The following is a 16,493-nucleotide window of genomic DNA, read 5'->3' on the forward strand; positions in this document are numbered from 1 at the left end:
TGCCACTACAAATCTCTTTCAAGTTTAATGTTTTCACTTAAAATCCCCACAGATATTTGCATCCTGTACCATAATATAGCAGAATTGAGAGTCAGGAGAGATGCTTTGTGTTCAGCCCATGGCTTTCCTGATCATCTGGATATGGTTTTTAGTTCAAGAAGCTGAGACATTGAGAGTCTTTTGATTTAGTTAATTCCGCAGACCCTCCTCCTCTTAGACATCTGGTGTACTTTCTACCAGCTTCTCCTTAATACTACCTTCTATCCTCCAAAGGCCACTGCCTAGCTTTTTACCTGATGCCCTTTTATGGTCAGGGTACGGGGTCAAATCTCCTCTAGTCCTGGTTTTCGCTGCCTCCTCTATGAATGTTGACTCGGTCCTTTTTGGAACTCACTGAGTTGGTTTCTGGGACATCACTGGCTTGAGGATTTTCTCCTACCACTCTGGCCACTCTTTTTCAGGGTCATCTCTTTCTATTCAACCTCAAAGTGTCATACTCTGGGTTACAGGCCATGGCTCAAAAATAGATATGTAACCCTCAATGTACCAATCATAGTCTTCACTGAGACTTTTCCACTGAAACTATCAGAAAAACCAAACCAAACAGAAACAAAAGCAAACTTCTGCTGAATTGTTGAATGATTAGATGTGAATTGGAGACTTTGGGATTGCCAAGGGCCATCAAGCCCAAAAGAGTCCAAGAGAGGGAAAAAATAGACAGAAATCCAATACTATCATTTAAACCTCTGGATCCAGCTATGCTTGAAGTTGCAGAAACAACTGTGAACTTTTCGGTGTCCTTGTTTGTTTGTTTGTCACGTACAACTACCCATATGCTCATGACTCCCAAATTTACATCTGTGGCCAAGGCTTCTCTCCTGAGCAAACAGACTCATAGAATAACATGAAGTTAACCAACCCTCCCTCCAATCTGCCTGCTATTGTTTTATTTCCAATTCCTCAGTGAACTGTGGCAGTAGTTTTTTTTGGTCCGCTGTCTAGAGCTTTCAGTTGTAATCAGTAGGGCAGATAGGATGTAGAGGGCTCATCCGTCTTGGCCAGCACCTTCTCCATCATCTTATTTTTATATCAAGATTCCTATTTGAATATCTGGCTTATACTTGAGACCTTAACAATGGTTTGCTAGGTGGACTTTCCTGATTCATAAAATCAACCATGGCGTGCCCTTACCAGAACAGTGTTTCTTTTTTAAAAAATATTTGTTTTTATTGGCTGAATCAGGTCTTAGTTGTGACATGCTAACTCTTAGTTGCAGCATGTGGGATCTAGTTCCTTGACCAGGGATTGAACCTGGGACCCCTGCATTGGGAGTGCAGAGCTGAGCCACTGGACCACCAGGAGAGTCCCCAGAACAGTATTTCTTGCTCTCAGTTACAGTTTACATAAGTGTGAAAATGTTTGCAATGGTTCTCAGGAGAATTGCAGATGTGATTAAGAATGGCATGTAGATGCTCCAAAGAGAGGTTATACTATGTGGTATTACTTAGCTTTCCTGGTAGAAGAAGAAATAGTAATGGTAATTTTACAAATAGATCTTCAAAATAATAGAGGAAGGAAACTTCCAGATCATTCTTTTGTAAACTGACTATGGCTTGTTTCTTATACCTTATATGTATATTAAGCAGATACATCACTCAGTTAACACGTATTTGTTAAGACCTCCTACATGAAATGCTCAATGAGGGTTAAAAGAAGCATAAGAATGAACTCCTGATTAAAAGAATAGTAAGAAAGTCGCAGTGATGAGAACATGACATTTTACAAAGCACTTTTACTCTCCTTATCTAGATTTTTCCCGATGAGGTAAGTTTTAGTTCCATTTAACAGAATCTGCAAAGACTCATAGAGTCTGAGGAATCTATGATCACATGGATAATAGCAAAATTGAATCTTCTACCCAGGTCTTCAGGTTCCAATTTCTGTTCCCTTGTCATTATATCTCAGTCTAGCTGGGGAATAAAATATCCCATCCACAAACAGTTATCCAGTGGTTCAAGACAGGCTATGACAAATACCAGGGAGCACACCTCTCCACCCCCCTCCCTAACTCTTGTTAAGGAAGGCAGCATTCTACCCAGGGTACCATTGAACGGATCGGTTCACTCTGAGCCCTAAACTTGCACTTGCAAATGTTCTTATCAATCCTGATATGTTATTTTATTCAGGACATAATAAACAAAGAGCACCCAAAAAAGACTGAGAAAATACCTAGGTCCAAACTGTGTGAACTAGACACCTTTAAGACAAATTCTGTACACAGCAGATTATAAATAGTAGTTCTGTATTCACTTTTGATCCTTCCTCACCAAGGAACTATGGAAAGCTTTAGCTAATCATTTTTTTTCCTGGTAAGTAATTATGTGTATTTTTAAATTTCAGCTATCAAATTAAAGATGTGCCAAAAGAAAGCTAATCTAGGGTGAGAGTCAGGAAATGGAAGATTATCTGGAAAGGGGCATGAAGGGCAACTGGGGGAAAATAGAAATTTTTTACAGCTTATTTTCAGTGGTGGGTACTCAGATGTCTGTAGCTCATAGGAGAGCAACCCTTAAGATCTGTGTATTTTATATTACTTAAACTTCAGTTTTTTAAATGTGGAAAAGAGTGTACAGCTTCTCAAAATTATTCAGGGTATGTTAGCAAGAAGTTTAATAACCGTCGTTCTAGGCATATGTTCAATAAATCTCTCATTTTTCAAACTCGTACTCTTTAGGTTTCTCAGAACTGTGTAACTTGACTGTAAAGTCATCAATAACAGGTGACATTATTTGTGTTTTTTATTTTTAGCTTTAGCATTTTTCTCATAGCCACTTTGAATTTTTATGCCTAAGAACATGCTCTAAAAGAATAGAAGCTGCTGCTGCTGCTAAGTCGCTTCAGTTGTGTCCAACTCTGTGCGACCCCATAGACGGCAGCCCACCAGGCTCCCCCATCCCTGGGATTCTCCAGGCAAGAACACTGGAGTGGGTTGCCATTTCCTTCTCCAATGTGTGAAAGTGAAAAGTGAAAATGAAGTCGCTCAGTCGTGTCTGACTCTTCACGACCCCATGGACTGCAGCCTACCAGGCTCCTCCACCCATGGGATTTTCCAGGCAAGAGTACTGGAGTGGGGTGCCATTTGAGGAATAAAATTAACTAGGGAAGAGGTTAATCTTCAGATAGTTTGATCAATGAATGTACTTTCCTGTTTATCTTTGTAATTGCTCCGCCCAGAATCTTTTTTAAGAGAACAATGTAGTAATTGAAGTAACTTTTCATGTAAATGGAGTCCCCAGATTGATAATCTACTTTTAAAGAATTGCTCTTGAATTCCACACAAATTTAGAAAGGAAAATTTATGAGTTGCATTAATCAATGAACAATGGATGATGCCCCAGGTCACACTGAGTGAAGAAGCGCAGTACTGATGATTTTATCCTGATCTGGCCCTGCTAGTCACGTCTCTGGAACCTGCCAATTCAGTTTGGCCATAAAACCATAATAACCAGCAGAATCTACTTGCAAAGAGGGCAAGAAGATTCTTTAATCTTTAGTCTTCTTTAATCTTCTGGCACTGTGACAACATGTGACAAGGTGGCCTGTGCTTCCATGAATAATATTCCCATTTCGTGGGCACTTCTCACCTATTCGACATGACTTCAAGAGATTGGTTTCTGCTCCAAAAGGCCGCCTGATTGTTCTCCTGTGCTTGAGATGGTTTCTGGACTTTCAGACCTATGAGCCAAATTCGAAAATTTCCCTGAGCTTCAGGGATTAAAAAGTTTTGTGTTGTTCTTCCTTCGTTATAAGATCTTTGGCCATAATGACTAGAGCTGAAATAGTTCTTTAGCAGTTAAGGATTATCAACTCCTTCATTTTCCTTCTTTTCTGGGGGGTGGGGGCAGTGATAACAGGAATGAAGAGACAATGGGTTCACTTAGCGCAATTTGAATATTAATCTTTCCTCAGGGCCAAGCATGGAAACACCTGTTGTTGGAAGAGGATCTCAGGCTGCTTTGCCAGTATATACTGGCCTGAATCGTGCCTGACCACTTCAACAGTGCACATTTCACCTTTGTGCCTGCCATCTGCAAAATTCTCAGAAGGGGCAGTTTTATTGTACCTGTTGTACACAAAAATCAACTGATTGATTTGGTCTGGAGAGAACCCACAAGAACTATCAGACGTTCAATCCTGGATGGAGGTAGAAAATGATGTCATTTTGGCACTGAGGAAATTGCAGTCCGTTGATGTCAACATCCAGCTACTCCGTGGGTTGCTTTCTGTATCTCCACTGCATCTGGAGGGTGTCAGTTCCAAGGCTTTAGCAGTATTTCCAAACAGTGAGTAGCTGAAGAGTTTTAAGAAACATTTTCTGCCCATGAGACAATCTCTGCGCTATTCTGTCCTGGGTTGAATAGCATCCCCCCAATTCATGTCCACCCAGAATCTCAGAACATGATCTTATTTAGAAATAGTCTCTTTGTAGATATAATTAAAGATGAATCCATCCATACTGGACCAGTGTTGACTCTGATGCAACATTGTTGTTCAGTCACTAAGTTGTGTCTAACTCTTTGTGACCCCATGGACTCCAGCACACCAGGCTTTCCTGTCCTTCACCATCTCCCGGAGTTTGCTCAAACTCATGTCCGTTGAGTCGGTGATGCCATCCAACCATCTCATCCTCTGTTGCCCCCTTTTCCTTCTGCCCTCAAATTTTCCCAGCATCAGGGCCTTTTCCAATGAGTCAGCTCTTCGCATCAGGTGGCTAAAGTATTAGACCTCAGCGTCAGCATCTGTCCTTCCAATGAATCTTCAGGACTGATTTCATTTAAGATTGACTGATTTGATTTCTTTGCAGTCCAAGGGACTCTCAAGAGTCTTCTCCAGCACCACAATTTGAAATCATCAATTCTTTGGTGCTCAGTTTTCCTTATAGTCCAACTCTCACATCCGTACATGACTACTGGAAAAACCATAGCTTTGACTCTACATACCTTTGTCGCCAAAGTGATCTCTCTGCTTTTCAGTAGGCTGCCTAGATTTGTCATAGCTTTTCTTCCTAGGAGCAAGTGTCTTTTAATTTCATGGCTGCAGTCACCATCTGACATGATTTTGGAGCCCAAGAAGATAAAATCCATCACTGCTTCCACTTTTTCCCCTTCTGTGTGCCATGAAATGATGCAACTGGATGTCATGATCTTAGGTTGGTTTTAAGCCAGCTTTTTCACTCTCCACTTTCACTCTCATCAAGACGCTCTTTAGTTCCTCTTCCCTTTCTGTCATTAGAGTGGTATCATCTGCATATCTGATGCAATGACTGGTGTCACTTTTTTTTAAACCTTTTTCCCTTTAATTTTTTAAATTATGAAAGTATGATAACACATTTAGAGGAGACTTAGAAAATACAGAACAAAGTTACATACAGTTCCATAATATATTACAATTATTTTAAGTAGATAAATTAAGATTTTTAGTTGGAGTGTCAATATCAAACTCTCAAAAATTAATAGAATGAATAAACAGAAAATTAGAAGGATATAGGAGACCTGAAAAGCACTATGAACCAATTCAACATAATTAAGATTTACACAATTTTCACACAACAACAGGATACAAATTCTATTCAACTTCCCATAAACTTTAAACCAGGATACACTGGAACTTATCTAGGGACATGAAACAAAGTGCAAAAATTTCATCGTCTAAAGGTATTGAAATCATTCCGAGTCTGTTCTCTTATCACTATGGAATTATGTTAGAAATCAATATCAAAAGATATTTGAGAATAACCCACGTATTTTCAAGTATAGTGTGACATTTACTGAGAGATCTTTGACTTAGCCATTGAAAGCCTCAATAAAGTTAAAAGACTGAAAAAAAGAGGGTGATTGCAAAGAAGAAAGCATTTAAATGAGAAATAAATATCAAAATGAGAAATTAATATCAAAGATACTTTAAAAACCCCATGTATTTGGAAATTAAATATCCACTGTTAAATGATGGGTGTATCTAAAAAAACCATAACAATTAAAATGAGAAAATATTTGTAACAGATTAAAAACGAAGAGAATTTATCAGAATTTGTTGCATGTAGCTGAAGCTGCTCAATATAACTAAACATAATGTGCAATCTTGAATAAGGTGTGAACACAAATAATGGACACTAACATAAATGTTTGTGAAATCTGAACAAAATCTGTACTTTAGTTAATAACACTGTATCACATTTTAATTTCCTATTGTTTTACAACATAGTACTTCTTTATATTCTCAGATTTAGAAGTTTTAAGCCTCATTCAAATTTCTTTTAAATCACAAAGATAATAAGGTTTCTAGACTTTTAGCAGTAATACTAGATGCCAGAATAAGTGGAACTACAGCAAAGTTTTGAGTGAATATAAATTAGACATCCAACTTTCTATTCATACATTTTTTAGCTAGGCAGAAATTCATAAGTTTTCTAAAATATATATTATATCATACATACTATATATATATATATATATATATACGCACACCAAAGCTTTTCTACTACACTTGATAAAGGCTTAAGAAAGAATGACAGCAAACGAGGCAGAGAATTTGGAAAAGATTAACTAAATGAAACGGAAGCACTGAATATGAAATAGAAAAAGTGAGACAAACTAGATAAAAGTAAAAGATCATCATATAGTCCAGTTGTTTTTAAACATGACTGTTCATTAGAATCACATCTGGAGATTTGGAGGAAAAAAACAATACCTGAGTATTTGTATTTTTCAAAAAATTCCAAGACAGTTATAATGTGCATCTGGATTTTAAAAAGTAGTTAGAGGTTTTTCTTGTAAATGGTAGTTTAGTAATACAGAATTCTTTTATTTTCTGTTGGCCGATCATGATACAGTGGTATTAAAACTAATAATATTTACCTAATCACAATAGTAAAAGAGGTTTATCAGTTTTCACAGTCAATAGGCAGACAAAAAATAAAAGATAATTGCAATTACCAGCTGTAATGGAAACATGATTAACCTAACAATATAAAATAATTACATACAATTTGGGGGGTTTAGTAGAGTGATGTGGTAAGTGGAAGTACATACATGCAAAATGTTTTCATCCACCCAGTCAGCCTGTGTCTTTTGGTTGGTGCATTTAATCCATTTATATTTAAGGTAACTAGGTAGGCTGCCATCTATGGGGTCGCACAGAGTCGGACACAACTGAAGTGACGCAGCAGCAGCAGCAGCAGCAGCAGCAGCAGAGATATGTATGATTCAATTGTTGCTGTTCAGTCTCTAAGTCCTGTCTGACTCTTTGGTACTTCATAGACTGCAGCACACCAGGCTTTCCTGTCCTTCACTATCTCCCAGAGCTTGCTCAAACTCATGTCCATTGAGTCTGTGATGCCATCCACCCATCTCATCCTCTGTCGCCCCCTTCTCCTCCTGCCCTCAACTTTTCCCAGCATCAGGGTCTTTTCCAATGAGTCAGTTCTTTGCATCAGGTGGTTAAAGTTTTGGAGCTCAGCCATAGCATCAATCCTTCCAAAGAATATTCAGAGTTGATTTCATTTGAGACTGACTAGTTTTACTTCCTTGCAGTCTAAGGGACTCTCAAGAGTCTTCTCCAGCACCACAGTTTGATAGCATCAATTGTTTGGCACTCAACCTTATTTATGGTCCAACTCTCACATCCATACATGACTACTGGAAAAACCATAGCTTTGACTATACAGACTTTTGTGAGCAAAGTAATCTCTCTGCTTTTTAATATGCTGCCTAGGTTTGTCATAGCTTTTCTTCCAAGGAGCAAGCATCTTTTAATTTCGAGTCCGCAGTGATTTTGGAACCCAATAAAATACAATCTGTGACTGTTTCCATTGTTTCCCCATCTATTTGCCATGAAGTGACGGGACCGGATGATTCTATTACCATTTTCTTAATTGTTCTGGGCTTATTTTTTGTAGGTCTTTCCCTTCTCTTGTGTTTCCTGCCTGGAGAAATTCCTTTAGCCTTTGTTGTAAAGCTGGTTTGCTGGTGCTGAATTCTTTTATCTTTTGCTTGTCTGCAAAGCTCCTGATTTCTCCTGGACATGCGGTATCTTGGGCTCTAGCAGCCTTCTATAAATGGTTGTTCAGCAGCTAGTTGAGGAAGAGATGAGTGCATGTCCCACTCTCTGGTCTTCCTGGTGTCCTTTTAAGGAGAAGACAGAGCACAGAGAGAGACAGAGAAGACAGTGTGGCGATGGAAGCAAAGTTGGTGACGTGTCTGTAAGGTAAGGGGCCCGGAGGACTGCTGGTGACCACCATGAAGCCAGGGACAGGCGAAGGAGAACCCTTCCCATGAGCCTCCAGAGGGAGCATGACCCTGCCCACACTGTGAGCTCAGACTTCTGATCTCCATAACTGTGAAGGAACACAATCTGTTAGTATAAGTCACCCAGTTTGTAGTACTTTGTTGCGGCAGCTGTGGGAAATAAGTATATTTTCTTTCACTATCCACACGCTGTATCATCTGCAAAGCCTTCTAGATCCCACAGCAGCAAGAAGAATCTTAGTGTTGTGGTTCAGCATAGTGATTCCAAAGCCAGGCTATTTGGGTTTGAGTCTTGACACTACCGTTCATTAGCTGTGTGACCTTGAGACGCACCCTACTGCTGCATCTCAGTTTTCCTGACCTGTAAAATGGGAGTTATATGAATGAATCCTGTTAAGGGCTTAGAATGGTGACTGGCACATAGGAAATGCTATCATGTATTTGTTTTAGGTGGAAAAGTCTATTGGGCTGAAATGGCCACATGGAAATGGGAACGGTTCCATAGAAGAAGTACTAGAACATGAGCTTGAACTTCAGAACTTGGGTAAGGCCAGTTCAAGGCCACCCAGGTGGGAGAAACAGAATGAGCAAAGGTTTGCTGGAGGTGTAAGGCCAGAGGGAGCAAGACTGTCTCACCTCTGTCTCTGGTGGTCAGTGGTGAATCTTACAGCATCTGCATCCACATGGGGTCAGTGAGGCTGCTTGCAGCTGGACCGTAGGGGTCACTGCCCAAGTTCCTAAGAGCTGAGGGGAGGCAATACCTTGGCACATCTGAAACCCATCCTCAGCACCTATGGAAAGCTCGGGATTTGAGCAGCACTTCCCAAACTCGGATGGGGCCTGAGAGTCTGCATTTCTAACAAGCAGGGGATGCAGAGGCTTCTGATCTAAGGACCACCCTTGGCCTCCAAATCTTTGCTTATTCCAAATATGGTCCATGAGCTGGCAGCATCAGCATATCCTAGGAGCTGGTTCGACATGCTGACTTTCTGATCCACCTCACCCCACCCCACCCCAAACCTACTGAATCAGATTCTGCATTTTAATCCGGTCCTCAGCTGATGAATTTGCCCATTAGCATGACCTCCCAGGTGGCACTAGTGGTAAAGAATCCACCTGCCAATGCAGGAGACATAAGAGATGCGTGTTTGATCCCTGGATTGGGAAGATCCCCTGGAGGAGGGCATGGCAACCCACTCCAGTATTCTTGCCTGGGAAATCCCATGGACAGAGGAGCCTACAGTCCATGGGGTTGCAAAGAATCAGAATGACTGCGGTGACTTAGCATGCATGCATACATCCTTTTGAGAAGCCAGATTAGAGGACTGGGGTGGGAATAGCCCAGCTTGCTAGAGGGAAGCACCTAGCCACCTCGGTTCTCAGACCCAGCTACACAGAAGATTCTTGAGGGCAGCTTTTAAAAATCCTGAGGTTCAGATCAGAGTAACTTCATTAAATCAAACCTCTGTGAGTGGGGCCCTGAGGAATGTTATTTTTCAAACTCCTTGTGTGATTTTAATGTGTGCTCAGGGTTCAAGAACCACTCGGCTAGGGAAAAACCCCTAAGCAGGGCTAGAAAGAAACTGAGGCCATGCAGAGTTCTTGCTGGGGTTCAAGGTCCTTTCCCCAGCAGAGCAGAACAGTTAAAGCAGTGGGTTCTAAAGCAACGAGGGCCTGCCTGGGTTCCGATCTTGCTCTGGGCCGCTTGCCAGCTATGTGATGGGCAAGGTACTTAACCTCTCTTTGCCTCTGTTTCTTTACAAAGAAGTGAAGTGACGGGTTAGTCACTCATAGTAACTATGCCCCAGGGTATTTGTGAGGATCAAATGAGTTAGGATGTAAAGTGCTCATTACAGTGCTTGGCACACAGTCAGTGCTCTGGAAGTGTTTGTTTATTTAAATACACATTTTATTCTTTCTGATGAGGATCGGGGAAGGTTTTCTCACTTTCCTGTTGCCTTACCCCATCCTTGGTGCTAGGTTCTTGGGCAGCAGTCACATCTCTAATTAGGCGCTCAATAAATGTTTGAGGAATGCATGACTGAATGGTTACAATGCCCCCTTGTGTATTCAGTGGGAAGAAATAACAAAACATGCAGTTGGTTCTCCAGACTAGTACAGGTAGTGTGACCAACTGTTCCGGTTTACCCAGCAAAGAGAGGATTCCCTGGGCATGGGACTTATGGTCATAAGTCTGGTGAAGTTCCTGGAAAACTGGGACAAGTTGCTCATGCTTAGTATGACCATCCAAATGCCTCTTTCCTCAAAATACTGTTTCCAGGTAAGCGCACAGAGACACATCCAAGGCTAACTCATTTATGTGCACACGACTAAGGCAATGGCAATTCACTTCCTGGCCATGGTGTGTGTGTGTGTGTGTGTGTGTGTGCACGTGCGTGAGTGCATCCACATACACACATGTACACCAATAATAATAGTAGCCAGAATATAATAACAGTGTGACACATGTTATCTGCTGTGGTGAGCAGTTCACACACTTCAGAGGGAGCATCAGATGGCCTAGCTCAAATCCTGGTTATGCCACTTAATGGTTTTGTGACATTGAGCATGATTCTTAGCCTCTCTGTGCCTCAGTTTCTCCATTTGCAAAATGGAAACAGTAGTAAAAGTATGACAGTGTTTGTTGCTCAGGCATGTCCTACTCTTTGCAGCCCTATGGACTGTAGCTCACCAGGCTCCTCTGTCCATGGAATTCACCGGATAAGAATACTGGAATGGGTTGTTATTTCCTTCTCCAGGGGATCTTCCCAACCCAGAGATGGAACCCTGGTCTCCTCCATTGCAGACAGATTGTTTACTGTCTGAGCCCTAAGAAAGCCCTAGAGACAGTAGTAGTACTCATTTTTCAGGGTTGTTAGAGTAGAAGTGTTCATCCATGTGGAGCATTTAACAGAGTGCTGGGCACCTCATAAATTTGATTAATGTTAGAAATTACTATTAATATCGTAAGTAACATTACCAGGCAACCTGTGCCCCTCCTCTGCTTCCCTCCTTTCTCACTTCCCAGACGCCTCCCTTTGCTGTAAGCCCCCTGCCTCCTGCCTTTTGCTTCCTGTTCCTGCTCTCTTCTTTCCACACTAGAGGGGCCATCAACAATCCTACCCTGCTTAGATGGACAGAGCCCTCAGTCCATGCTCAGACACACAAACCGAGCACAGCTTTACGTTTTGTGCCGCTACAGCATTAGGCTTCCCAGGTGGCACTGGTGGCAAAGAACCCGCCTGCCAATGCAGGAGACATGGGATGCGGGTTCAGTTCCTTGGTTGGGAAGATCCCCTGGAGAAGGGCATGGCAACCCACTCCAGTATTCTTGCCTGGAGAATGCCATGGATGGAGGAGCCTGGCAGGCTACAGTCCATGGGGTTGCAAAGAGTCAGACACGACTGAAGCGACTTAGCATACAGCATTGGATTATGAATCTGTGTTAAGCTGCATGAAATAAATACAGAAAATCAATACACCTATTTCTTTCCTTTGGTTGACAGATCAAAGCCAAGAGATAGATGGCAGTGGATGTGAACTTCAGCACACATGTGGTAAGTTTTATCCCTACAACCTTAAAGACAACATGGAGAATCATAAGCTGATCGCTATTAAAATTAAGTTTTTAATGTTTAAAGAACAAGCAAGAGTGCTAGGTACATATAGGCTTCTGATAGAGCAGTAAGACATTTCTCAGTCTTATCTCATTCACTGTTTCTCACTCATAATTTGGATGAAAGTATACAAGCTACACATCAGATATGCAGGAGATTAGAGGAATGACAAATACTTTTAGAGGAGTGTAAGGACATGAAAATATCAGGGCCCCTGAAGCAATGGATAAGATATAACCAAATGAAGTTAACACTGATAAATGTAGGTCTTGTATGAGGGTCCAAATAAAACCCCATTTGAACATATATAAATTGATACATTATCACATATATCATGTAATTAAAACATTAATTTTGAGTTATTTATTGTATTATAATTATATTACTATAATATTACTATATTATTATATAATTATATAATGAATAATATAATTGCATATATTGCTAAGTTGCTTCAGTCATGTCTGACTCTGTGCAACCCCATAGACGGCAGCCTACCAGGCTCCGCTGTCCCTGGGATTCTCCAAGCAAGAACACTGGAGTGGGCTGCCATTTCCTTCTCCAATGCATGAAAGTGAAAAGTGAAAGCGAAGTCACTGAGTCACGTCCAATCTCAGCGACCCCATGGACTGCAACCTACCAGGCTCCTCCGTCCATGGGATTTTCCAGGCAAGAGTACTGGAGTGGGGTGCCATTGCCTTCTCCAATTGCATTTATTACCATATATGTATAGCTTTTGATGTTGCATATCCTTTGGACCCAGAAATTCTACTTCTAGGAATTTACCTAAAGAAAAATTATATGTGCACACAACCAAGGCAATGGCAGTTTGCTTCCTGGCCATGATGTATGTGTGTGTGTGTGTGGGTGGGTAGAGGGGATTGTAAAGAGAAAGCCTGGAGATAAAGTCAGTGTGGAACTAATAATAATATTAAAAAATTGGAGAACAGTCTAAATACATGTTAGTGGGGATTAGTAACTAAATTATTGTTAAATGTAAGCAAAACAAAATGAGGCAATTCTTAAAAATTGTACTTTACCAACATTATTTCTCCAACTGGGATCCAAAAACCTTATGCATTGGAGTTTTCTGGGATACTGGTCAAACATACAGGTTCCTAGATCCTCCCCAGAATACTAGAGAAGTATCTTTGGGGGAAGACAGGGAAATATATTTTTAACAAGTGCTCTCAGATAATTCTGATACACACTTAGAATTTGAGAATTACTGTATAAAAAAACATTTAATGGAATAGGGAAGTGTTTATGATATAATAAGTGACAAAACAAGTTCCAAACAAGATGATCCCTTTTAAGTAAAAACACTTATTTGTGTAGAAGAAATTATGGAAGGACAAAAGCCAAAATGATAGCCATGGTTAATTTAAGGTGATATAGCATTAATAGAAAGATGCATCCTGATGGAGAGTTCCACGTTATTCTGTACTTGTTATGTAATACTTGAAGTATTCCACGTGTAGAACTAAAATCCATTTAGATTAAAACAGTATTGGATGTAAGGACAATGGAAAGAAGGAGTCACAGATGGATCCAAAGTTTGGAAGACTGGTGATGTGTCAATGGAACAAGGACGTCACAAAGAGAAGCTGGCTTAGGGAAGAAAGATGAGTTGATTTTGCACATGACAGATTTGAGGTACTGGTGGCACACCCAGCAGGAAACAATCAAAAGGCTGGTGGGATTCTGGGTGTAGACTTCAGGAAACCGAGTGGGGCTGGAGATGTAGATTTAAAGACAACACAAGTTGTAGGAGTGTATTAATCAAGGAGGAAGATCAAGCAGAGATAGAAGTGGCTGAGATCAGCTCCCTAGAGAATGCCTTTGATTCATGGAAAGGAAAGGGAGGAAAGCCAGTAAAGGAATAAAGGAGAACATGGTCTAAAAGGTAGAGGCTGAACCAGTAAGAGCCAATGTCACCAACCATCCCTCAGAGAAAAGAGTTTCAGGGAGGAGGAGAAGGTCAAAGAGGATGAAGGCAAAGAGTTGGCCACTGGTCTGGACAACCGGATGCTGGGGACCTTCGCCGAGTTGTTATGGAGACCGGGGGCATCTGTAGCCAGGTGGCGGGAGTTAAGGAACGATCAAGGAGTGAGGAAGGCCCGAGAGTCGGTGTACTCGCTGTGCATTTTTAGGGCACATAGGAGCCTCTCCCACTGTGGAGATATGATCCCATGGTTTCTGTGCTCCTTTCAAGATGAAGCTTGGACACTTTCCCCCAGCGTTCTTTCCCTCAGAAAAACTGAACTGGAACTTGGGTTGTTTTTCCTTTCGTGAAACTCATTTTGTGCAGTATAATTTTTTGGGAAAATAATTTGTATTTCCCTTCCCTGCATTTTTCCATCTTTCCCCACTTTTCTTTCTTGTCTTGGTAAAGGTTTGGGGCTGGACTAGAGTAGAACTTACTTCCATTTTCCTTCCTGGCACTTGTTTCTAAAAGCCTGGGTCCCTCTAGGGACTTGTAATGGTATCCTAGAGTCTGAGGCAAGAGAGAATATTCCTGTAACTTGGAACAGGAAAGATATCTGAAAACCTGGCAAGCTCAGGTCCCTGTAGTTTTCATCCTGACCGTACCAGGGGAGGAGGCTGATTTTAGACAATAGAGCTGAGGAGAGAGGACCAAGGCCTAGGCTTCCGGCCAACCAGGGACCCCCCAGTCCCCAGCACAGTCAAGAAGCTGCAGTCGGGGGAGCTGAAGGGGCCCTGTGGGCTGAGTCTGTGCCATTTTGATGACACCTCTTTATCTCCCTGAGATTCAGAAGTGCACGCTGATGTCTTAGCGCTTCCTGAGACCCAGAACCTGGACACCCCAGCAGAGTTGGGGAGAGCACTCAAGAATGTCTGGGATTGTATTTCCTGCTTGGCAGGACCGGGCTGGTCTCTTTATTAGAAAATAAAGATATGAAATGTTTCTTGCTTACCTGAGTTTGTGCCTGGAGATTTGTGTCTGCTACATAGGAAGAAATCAGGTTCACATCCTCAAGCAAGGTGAGTGCTTTCTTTACCTGGGACAAAAACCACCAAGGTGGTGGAATGGGGGGGTCTCCAGATGATGTGACAACTGGTGTATAGGCGGCCATCAGTCTGGTAGGATGTGTGAAGGATGGTAAAAACCAGTGATCCCATTGTCAGAGAGAATGGGTCCTAGTCCACCTCTGCTGCTTGAGCATCCCCCAACTTTGGCCATTTCATCTCCCTGGGCCTCAGTTTCCTCAGATGCAAAACAAAAGCATTAAATTCAGTGAATGCTAAGGCTCCTCCCACATTCTGAGAGACCTTTTGGCTTGGTTCTCTTTTTTCCTCAAGGTAAACTGAGTTTCTTACCTCTCTAAGAAACAAGGTGGGTTAAGCAACCCTATTGCCGCTGAGCTACAGTCAGTGTAGCCTAGCACACGAGGAAAGCAGCAAACTGGGACACTTGGTGTAACTGAGGAGACTGCCAGTGTGTATTTTAATCTGCACAGCTCCAGGATTTCAGATATGCTGTATGAGCCCCTACACATGTAATTGAAGGGAGCAGAGGATGATGAAACTACCAAATGTGCTCTTTAAGCCTGGGCCATCCAGTGAAGATGGGTTTGCATACTAGTCTCAGAAGGCTAATTTATCACTCTGGAGAGCAATTTCTCATTAACACAATGTCAATACTGCTGGGGATTGGCTAGACCACCTTTGGAAGAGGTTAAATTACCTTTTAATCAGTGGATAGAAGAACAAAGCTTCTGTTCCATCATGGCATAGCAGCCTTGCTAATTTGACATCTTATAAAAGCCAAGGCAGTTCTAACTGTACCGATGTGATATGACCAGGATTATTTCCAGAGAGGCGGAAGACAGAAAAGGAGAGTTCCTGTGGCTGTTATCCAAACTGGCATAATTGATGTGGGTGCAGTGGGTTAGAGCTAATGGTCTGGGTTTAATTATGGAGGCAGAGACACAAGGGCTTGAGGATGCTAGGGCACTAACCAGATGATGTACCACTTTCTCAGGATGCACTTGCTGAATCAGGTCCATAGAGTGGCAAAGTGGTCTACATTCCATGTTTCCCCTGGGATTTGGGCTTGGTCCTCAAGAGGCGCAGGGCTATATTCATATGATGTGTCTAGATTCACACTGAAATTCACACTGAAGAGGTCTCTTGGGAGAACAGTCACACAGGCCCCAGCTGAAAATGCTTTGAAATCTACTGCTCTAGGAATTCATTCCTCATTTAAACCAGGATCATTTGCTTTGAAACGTTGATATGTATGTAAACCTCATCAGCCACAGTGGCAAGATGGGACTTTTCATCTTTTTCTGATTCCTCAGAGCAATAAAACAACAAACAATTCTTTATCCACTAGCCTGAAAAATAAGGACAATAACTTGTCAAACTGCCCATCATCCACCATATCCATTATCAACTTTTAGCAATAGAAACTTCAGATTTCATCAGAACACTAGCTGCCCAGCCAGAGAGTACATTTCTCAGCCTCTGTGGCAGCAATGTGAGACCATGTGATTCAGTTTTAAAAAATAAGAAAAGAACAGAAGTGATGTGTGTAATATCTGAGTCA

This window comes from Capricornis sumatraensis, chromosome X (genome assembly GCF_032405125.1).
Source record: "Capricornis sumatraensis isolate serow.1 chromosome X, serow.2, whole genome shotgun sequence".
In the NCBI taxonomy this organism is placed as follows: Eukaryota; Metazoa; Chordata; class Mammalia; order Artiodactyla; family Bovidae; genus Capricornis; species Capricornis sumatraensis.